Source organism: Microcaecilia unicolor, chromosome 1, assembly GCF_901765095.1.
Source record: "Microcaecilia unicolor chromosome 1, aMicUni1.1, whole genome shotgun sequence".
Taxonomy (NCBI): Eukaryota; Metazoa; Chordata; class Amphibia; order Gymnophiona; family Siphonopidae; genus Microcaecilia; species Microcaecilia unicolor.
Window position 1 is genome coordinate 86,058,822 of NC_044031.1, and position 9,867 is coordinate 86,068,688.

Sequence of the window (9,867 nt, forward strand, 5' to 3'; positions counted from 1 at the left end):
TTTTTTGATTGCTTTTATGAAAATACACTCTCAAGAAAACATAAGGCAAACAACAGAAATTAACAATGCATAAGAGAATAACATCTGATAATAAAATCTGAAATGTTCATATATCAAATCCACATTACGGGAGGAGAATGAGAGAAAACACAGATAATAAACTATAAGAAAAAAAGGGATATACTGTCCAATTAAAGACCTATTAACAAATTATCTCCCTAAGTGACATTATCAAAGCCTGATAACATTTTTTCCAGTTGCAAAGAATCATAAAATATATATTGATTCTCCCTATACGTGACTAAGCACTTCCCGGGGAATTTCAAGAAAAAGAGGCACCCTTGGCCAAGACCTGAGAGTACAAGGCCAAAAAAGCCTTCCTGGCTAACTTCATGGCCCAAGAAACGTCTGGAAATTTTTGCACAGGATTTCTACAACAAATCTTACTCTTATTCTTGAAATACACATTCATAATTCCATTTATCACCTTCATTAGAAAAAAACTACCAAGAGGGTGGCTTGAATGGAATATTATCTGTTGAATCCTCCAGAAAGGTGGTAAGATCGGCACTCACTGAGGGAACCAAAGGGGTCAAATCCTCCTCTTCACCTGGAACTAAGACTTTCTGAGTTGGTAAATAGTAACAATTTACAAAATAAATTTGTTCAGAATTAGTTAAACATAAAACTTCCTTAAAATATTTATGAAGTGGTATTTCAGCAGATAACATATGAGTCTTAAGCAAATTCAGGAACCTAAGGTCTCTAGCCCTTGCTGAATTTTCCATAGCATAAATCGTACAATGAAGGACTATGCCGTCAATTGCTGAAGCACTAGTCAATTGTAAAGAGGCAATTCTTGATTCCATAGTCTGTATTTGAGATGATATGGAAGGTAGGGTTCCATCACATTCATTAATCTTGGTAACTTACACAAATTCTGGAACCACCTGTTTCAGATAACTTTCAGTTCACGATACAACCTCCCAGATATCTTTAACGGAAATATCTTGAGATTCTGATAATACCACCACTTCAGTAGTGTCAGCTCCACTAGAAATCAATACTTCTTTAGGCATAAAGAAGGAAACCTCTGGGATATTAGTTTCCTGATGTTCCCCTGATCTCACAGATGAATTAGACAACAATTGGGGTTGTGGTGGGGGAGTTCTTTCAGTGGCACTAAAAGAAACTCCACTGGACCAGGGACTATTCACAGGAGCAGATAACAACTCTCCCCTAAGCAGAAGTTTATCCAAAGGGCTACTACCAGCCAAAGTAGAGGATTATTCTAAATGCTTGATCTTAACTTCTCTTTTCCACATCACAAAAATCAAACAGAAAGGGGGAAATGTCCTTTTACAGCCCACAAAAGAAGAGGAAAATATGTCTTACTATGGATCTCCTGATGCTCCTCAATGGTCCTTGGTGCTTTTTCTCTTACAGGAGCATTCCGGATGCCTTTAAGATTACATCAGATGCCGTGAAAAAGCAGGACTGCAATCGGATCAACTGTTCCACCCTCCATCTGCCAGCTGGCCACAAGATCCTCTCGCCTTCCTATATATATAAAGTTTTATTTTCTTATCAATATTGTTAAATTAATATTTCTTGGGGTGCTTCTCATTATACTGCAGTAAGAACAATTTTCCGTAGTTAAATTTCAATATCTCAATATAGGATTGAATAAAGATTTTATGAGAACATTCCCAGTCCTTGAGGGCTGCCAACAGCTCGGGTTTTCAGATACCCTTAATAAATGTGCATGAGGAAGATTTGCATAAAATTGAGATAGTAGGCAACAGATCTCTTACATGCATATTCATTTAGGATATTGTGAAAACCTGACCTGTTTGTAGACCTTGAGAACTGGGGTGAAAGCCAAGGTGCTAAATCATGCAGATTTCTAGAAACCATGAATGACTTTGTTACGATGCAGCTTTATCAGGAACTGACCAGAAGGGAAAAGACTTTAGCCTGTCCCAATATTTCTGTCACCTGCATGTTCTGTACCTCAAGGCCCATACCACAAAGCACCTGGAAGACTTCGCTCCTTGAATCAATTGAAGTGAGTAGGGACTCTGTGGATCTCATTTTCGAAGCTGCTAGGCATCTCAAAATCGCCAAATAAATTCCATCTGCCAAAAATGTCTAAATCACAATTTTCAAAAAGGCAGAATTGGGACATTTTCCACTGAGTTTGTCCAAATAGCAAGGGGGTCCATTTGGGAAGAACTAGGCTATGCCCGAAATTAGGACATCTTTCAGTGATAATGAAAAGGAAAAAAATGTCCAGGTTTATTTTTATCTAGACCCATTTCAATCACATCTAAGTTACAAAAAGGTACAAAAGCTGACCACTGGAGGTATTAAGGCGTGACCCCTCCATAATCCCACAGTTGATACTGTCCCCCTTCTCTCCCTTAAAAAGTGAAACTGAAAGAGGATACCATGCACCATGACAGTATCAGGTATTATGAGCACATCCAATAGAGCAGCAAGCAGCTCCCAGGAGTAGTTTAGTAGTTAGTGTAGCAGACTGTGAACAAGGGGATACAGGTTCAAACCCCACTCTGCCTAGTACATTTGTGGAGGAAATTGTGAGTTTTTCAAATATAACAAACTACCTACTGTACCTACATATGGGAGACACTTGCAGGCCTGAAGGCTATTGTAATGGTGTACAGTTAGGTGCAGGAGGTATTATTCTGTTCCTGGAGGGCTCACAATACAGAATAAAGGAGTTGTAGTGGGAATTGTACCTGGGTGCCATTGTTTAAAGTCAACTGCACTGACCACTAGGTTGCTACTCTGATCTACAGGGATGTCTGTGTAGCCATTTCTCTCAAAATGATGTCAGACAAGACACTCTTGTGCCTGTTTTTTTGATGTTTATAAGTTGGACATGTTAGTTTGAAAAGTAGCTTTTCCTTTTTGATGTCTTCTATGGAAAAATATCCAACTTTGAACCATTTTCAAAATGTAAACCCAGATAGTTTTCCTGTTTTGTGCCAGTTTTTTTTTAATGTTTATAAGTTGGACATGTCAGTTTGAAAAATGACTTTTCTTTTTAGATGTCTTCCATACAAAAATGTCCAACTTTGAACTATTTTCAAAACATAAACCCAGATGTTTTTTCCTGTTTAAAAATGGCTGTTAGATGGACTTTGTTTTGACATAATGAGCAAAATGTCCCCATAGAAAATGCTCCTCTATGTGCATAGGAGCCAACTTTTCAAAATTAATGGGGGTGCTAAGCCCAATGGAAATAACCCTTCCCTGGACAGATACAAGGAATTTTCTCAATATTGGGGATGCTCAAGCACCCACAGCACCCACAGAGTCAGCTCCAATGTCTATGTGTCCATTCAGTCTCAAATTCTTTAACAAATTGATTATTCAGGAGTTTAAAAAAATGCTTGATGTATGAGACAGGGTTGGTATCTTCCAGACCTAGAATACAAAAGTTGTTGCATCACATTCTATTATTCAAGTTTTCCAGGTCACACTTCATGGTCGATTTGAATTTACTCTACATGCAGCCTATCTTTTCTGGCATGGTGGAAGTGCAGGCCACTAGATGCACAACATGAGTATGAGAAGTGGTGATCTAGTCTTCCAATTGGAGTAGCTCATTTTTCAGTTGTGATGTCCCTGCATCTTTAAGCACATTTTTTAGAGACAAAAGCTCTACTATTATTGCAGCAAGTGTAGGCTCATCTAGTCTAGTCATCACTATTTTCTGGGGAGAAAGTGGCTCAGTCTTTGATAGCTTCCTAAAAGAAAAGTCTATAAGCCATTATTAAGATGGACTTGGGGAAAATCCACTGCTTATTTCTAGGATAAAAAACCTAAATGGCTTAGATAACTCCTAATGAAGTTAGGTTACTAAAATATACTGGTAGGAGAAGATCAATCAGAGTATTCGCAATCAGCAACCAGGTGGAGTCTCATCTCTTTTGCACGAATATTCACATCACTCCCTTGGTGACTCTTTTACCGTGCATAGGTTTTAATCATCGACTTAAACCACCTCCACCCTGATATTGTGAAATCTTAAACTTAACGTACCCACAATTACAAACTTATGTGAATATATATCAAATGTATCAAATATACTAAAGACACTTAGCTTCTGGAGCGATTAAAACTCCCTAATTCAGACTCAGTGTGTAGAGGCCCCGACAGACTGTAATTGTTTGTAATTGTGGGTACGTTAAGTTTAAGATTTCACAATATCAGGGTGGAGGTGGTTTAAGTCGATGATTAAAACCTATGCACGGTAAAAGAGTCACCAAGGGAGTGATGTGAATATTCGTGCAAAAGAGATGAGACTCCACCTGGTTGCTGATTGCGAATACTCTGATTGATCTTCTCCTACCAGTATATTTTAGTATTTCTAGGATAAGCAGCATAAAATGTATTGTATTGTTCTGTGATCTTTCCAGGCACTTGTAACCTGAATTGGTCACTGTTGGAAACAGGACCCTGGGCTTGATGGACCTTCGTTCTGACCCAGTATGGCAACGCTTATGTTCTTATGTACCTTGCCTCTTCCTGTGAGGCTGGCTAGCTCACAGAATATGTAACTTTATTATATGTTTTATTGGTACAAAGGTACAGTGTAGCAACCAATTTACAAATTGTATTAAAATATACAACATTCTTTACTGTAAATTCCAAATGGCTATGCAACCTCTTGAATCTTACCCCTGCGTGAGGAAAAAATCTACATGAATATAACACATACTAGAGTGTCCCTATAACCAGTCCCTCCAAATGACACACTGATTATGACTCATAATAAGTTACTACTCTACCTATGAAAAGCTATTCTATTATTATACTTCCTCTGTGTACATTCGTATGCTGCACAAGTCGGCATATTTATTTAATTTATTTATTATGGCATTTCTACCCTGCATTTTCCCAAGAAAGCTCAGGTTCAATGTGGTTTACATAATAAATTAAGAAGAAATGTTACAAGACAATTAATATTAATACAAGAATGCAACTATTAAAAAATGAAAAAGAAAAGTCTTTCATATTAGCTGAAAAGAGATCTAAAGAAATGGACTTTAAGTAAACTTCTAAATGACATATAATCGACTGAGTGTCTGATATACTGGGGTAATGAGTTCAAGAATTTGGTACTTTGGTAAGAAAAATTAGCATAGTGAAATTAAATAAAAATGCTATCAACAATAAAGAATGACAACGTGGATGCTCATAGGTTTGCTTGCTTTGGTTTTGACTGTATGGTGAAGACAGCTGCGCGGAGAAGGAGAAACAGGTTGGCTTCAATTTCTTTATTTCATGTCATCTCCTGTTGACAATCAAACCTTCATGCCTAGAGCTAACAGCATCATCATCTCCCCTCCCCCCCCCATGAGTCCAGCATACCCCTCAGCTTCCCACCTCATATCATCCATCGGATGATCCATTCCCCTTACCGGCCATCCTTTAAACCCAAGGAGGTTTCTCAGTCTAACCTCCTTGTTCAAACCACATTACTCTTCCAGCAGCTCTAGCAGTAACACACTACTTGGCCAACCTGGAGCCTTTTCTCTGCCGTGTCCTGTCTCCACTGATGCAACTTCCTGCTTCCACATGGGCAGGATCTAGTGGAGAAAGGGCTCCAGGTTGGACAGGCAGCGTGTTACCACTAGCGCTGCTGGAAGAATAGTGATGTTTGACCAAATCCAACTTCCTTGTGTTTGACAGACAGTGGTGAGGAGGGAAGGACCTGCGGGAGAATATGAGGTAGGAAGCTGAGAGAAGTATGCTGGACTCATGGGAAGGCATAGAGGAGGGAGAGATGATGATACTATTAGCTCTAGTGAAGGAGGAGGGAAAAACAGACGTTTGTGTGCTGACTCCATTCAACAACTGGCTCACAAAATTCTGCAAAATTTAACAACTGGTGCTGGAGAGCTGGTGCGAGCCGGCTCCAGCACACCACTGCCTATAGCTCTATAACCTCAGAGCAAGGCAATAATAAGTACATATGCATAGCACAGGCATTCACACGTTCTCACCTCATCCACACTTTACTAACTATAATAATAATAATTATAATTATAATAATAACCAGCCAATCCTTTTAAAGACAAAAACTGGTCACAGGGTCATTCATTTGGGCTACATAAACCTACGGGAATGGTGAAGAACCTTTATGCATGGAAGAGGAGCGGGACTTGGGTGTGATCATATGTGATGATCTTAAGGTGGCCAAATAGACAGAAAAGGCAATGGTGAAAGCTAGAAGTATGCTAGGATGCATAAGGAGAGGAATGGCTAGTAGGAAAAAGGAGATGATGATTCCCTGTATAAGACTCTGGTGAGATCTCATTTAGAATATTGTGTACAATTCTGGATTCTACACATTCAAAAAGATAAACAGGATGTAGTCGGTCCAGAGGGTAGTTACTGAAATGATCAGTTGTGTTTGTCATAAAGTGTATGGAGACAGACTTTAAGATCTCAATATGAGATATGAGAGGAGAGAGGGGAGATATGATAGAGACATTTAAATGCTTATGCAGCATAAATGAACAGAAGTGAGGTTTTTTTTTCAATTGAAAGGAAGATCTGGAACAAGTGGGCATAGGATGAAGGTGAAAGAGGATAGATTCAAAAGTAACCTGAAGAAATACTTCTTCATGGAAAGGGTGGGGAATTTGTGGAATGACCTCCCAGTGGAAGTGATAGAGACAAAAACTGTGTCTGAATTCAAGAGCACTTGGGACTAGTACCTAAGATCTCTAAGGGAGTGATATGGAGAGTAGATGGCATGGATGGGCAGATTGGATAGGTAATATGGTCTTTATCTGCCTTCATTTTTTCTTTGTTTCTGTGTTACCACCAGAGCCTCCCACTGATTATAGTGGACACTCCTTTTGTTCTACCATTTTTTTTGTGAAACTTCCAGCCTTCTCTGGAAAGAGTTAGAACTTGGACCTGTCATTGATTAGTCTGCCTGCATGCCGATGAGGGTAGATTAGAAGTGCTATGCTACTGGTGGTTTACAATAGAAGCACTGAGAATTCAGGAAAGTACTCCTCACTACTGAATTTGTGAAGCTGCTGCATAGCACGGGTAAGTGGATGATGGAAAGTGTGGGAGAGTCAGGCTGAAACTCCAAGCATCTTTGAGGGTTGTGGAGACAGCAGAAACACTTCAGGTCTGCTTAGAAAACAGGTTAAATAAAGGACAAATATATCGTAAGTTAAAAGAAATCAAATATTGACTCTGTGTTCCAAGATAAACAAGTGACAGTGATGAGATACTGACCTTCCTCTAAGCTGTGCTGTCAGTACGTATGACCAGTGAAAATGTTTGTTTCTTACTCAGTGGAACTTCACGTACATAGATTGATTAGATTGATTGATTGATTGATTGAAAACAGAATGCCCACGAAAGCAGTCATTTAAAACATTTGGCGGAGAAAACAAATGCCTCAAGGTTATGCCCTATCTGTTCTTTTTCCCCCTTTATATCCTCTGTAACAATTGTGGACTCTGACATTTAGTTAATTAAGGACTCCATTTGCAAAGTTGCGCTACAGGTTAGCAGTGTGCTGAATGTGAAGAAGCTCATTCAATTCCCATGGGCTTCTTCGCATTCAGTATACGCTAAATGGTAGCGCCGCTTTGTAAAACGAGACCTAAATTTGCCCACACTATCTGACTTAGTTGTGCAATTCCTCTTGAGGATGCAAGTATTGGAGGTAGTGTAGGCAAGAAGAATGGATAACCTTGATGAATTGGTTTGCGATAGTGGCATGTTATTCAAAATAAAAATCCCAGGAACTCATATTTGTTTTCCAAATAATAAACCAGCTACCTGTGCATAGCTATAGGATATTGAAAGAGTTTCATTTAGTCTCAGGCATTAGATACTAGAAAGAATAAAGTTGTGAGCAATATTTTTTTTCGTAATTTAGTTTAATGAGGTTTTTAAACTAACTAATTGTTTTAGATTAAAACTGAATATTGAACCTTTATAACTAGTCTAAACTGAAGAGGACTTGATACTTCAAAATATTTATGTTGTTGTTGGAGGTGTTGTGCTTTAAAAAAGTGTCTCGGGAACTTTTATGGATAAGTCTGGCTGATCTAGGGCACTTGTATATGGGTTGCTATATAACCAGAGTTACCTGTTTAGAACTGAGCAGTGTTCCGGGGATGAAGCTTAAAGCTGAACGGAGAGTACAGAAGTTCAGTCTCACTCTCTATATTACTTATCCAAGTGCTAGTGGCCAAAAGTAGGTATAGCTTTTAATAGATAAGTTATCTGTTTAAAATTATATGGGCATATTCAGTTTGCCACTGTTGACTATACATATAAACTGGTTCATTCTGGATGTTTTGAGCACAAGAACATCTTTCTTTATATACTTTCAAACAGGAAATCCTGAGATTTTCTCTGTTCAAAAACGGCTGTGAGATAGATTTTTTTTTTATGTTTTGAGCAGGATGTTCCAATTTTGACTTTCTTTCGAAAATACCACTCTATCATGTGTCTCTATAAAACAGGCTGAAAACAGTTATTTTTTTACCCTCTCAATTTAGACAATCTGTTATAAAATTACCTTCCTACAGATATACAGTCAACCTACTGCTGAATATTGGACACAGTGTTTATACTGGAAGACGTATGATGGTAGAGCATTTGGAGATGAAATACAAATTATTATTATTTGTTACATTTGTATCCCACATTTTCCCACATATATGCAGGCTCAATGTGGCTTACATAATACCGTGAAGGCATTCGCCAAATCCGGTACGGGATAGGTACAAAATGTTGTATTGGGCTAGGGAAGATAAGATTCAATCAAGTTGGGTTGAGGTAAAAGAGTTCATTAATGTCCAATACGAAGAGATTTTTAATCTATTTTATACAATTACAATAGGAAATCTCCTTCTTATAGCATTTCATACACAAGTATATGCTTTTCCTGTGCATCATAGATTTTTAATTAGGAATGTGAAGCCATAAAGGTTTTGTTTTGTGTTGTTTCCCATGTTATGTACGGGAATTTTTATTTTCTTCATTTTTATTAGGCCATTTTGTCCTTTTCTCAGTTTAAAATAATAACAAGAACTTTGTGGACAGAGAGTGTACTAGTTCAGATAGAGGGTAAACTATTTTACTAGGTTTGATCATGTGTTCTAATTTGCACATTCATAATGGTTTTGCACATGTGTGGTGGTTCCACTATCAGGAAAGAGTGCACTATTTTGAAATAGTGTGCACTATTATCAGCACTATTATCTGTTCATTTTAAAACTGGTAACAACATAAAATGACATGATATGTCACTGACATTTCCTATAATAACTATGACAATGTAGAAATCTATGTAAATTATATATATACTAGTAAAAGAGGCCCGTTTCTGGAGCAAATGAAACGGGCGCTAGCAAGGTTTTCCTCCCCAACACCCCCCCTCCCTCCCTACCGACCTCTTCATCATTCTGACGCCATTGCTCCGCACCTCCTGAACGCACCATACGCCATTGCTCCACCCTCGGTGTGTGACGCCATTGCTCCACCCTCGACATCATCACGTTTGACGCGAGGGCGGGGCCCCGAGATGGCGATTTCGGTGGCTTCACCACCACAAACCCTTCAAACCCGTTTTGACGACGGAAGTGACGTCAGTGTCCTCAGAACGTTGAGGGTGAATTTTATTATATAAGATATATATATATATATATAAGTGAAAGTGCTAAAATGGCGATTACTTCACGACCCACAATTCAATCATTGAACCATACTCAAAATTATATTTGTAACTATATTTATTTATTTATGCATTCTTGTATCCCACTATTATCCAAAAACAAATTTCGGTTCAAA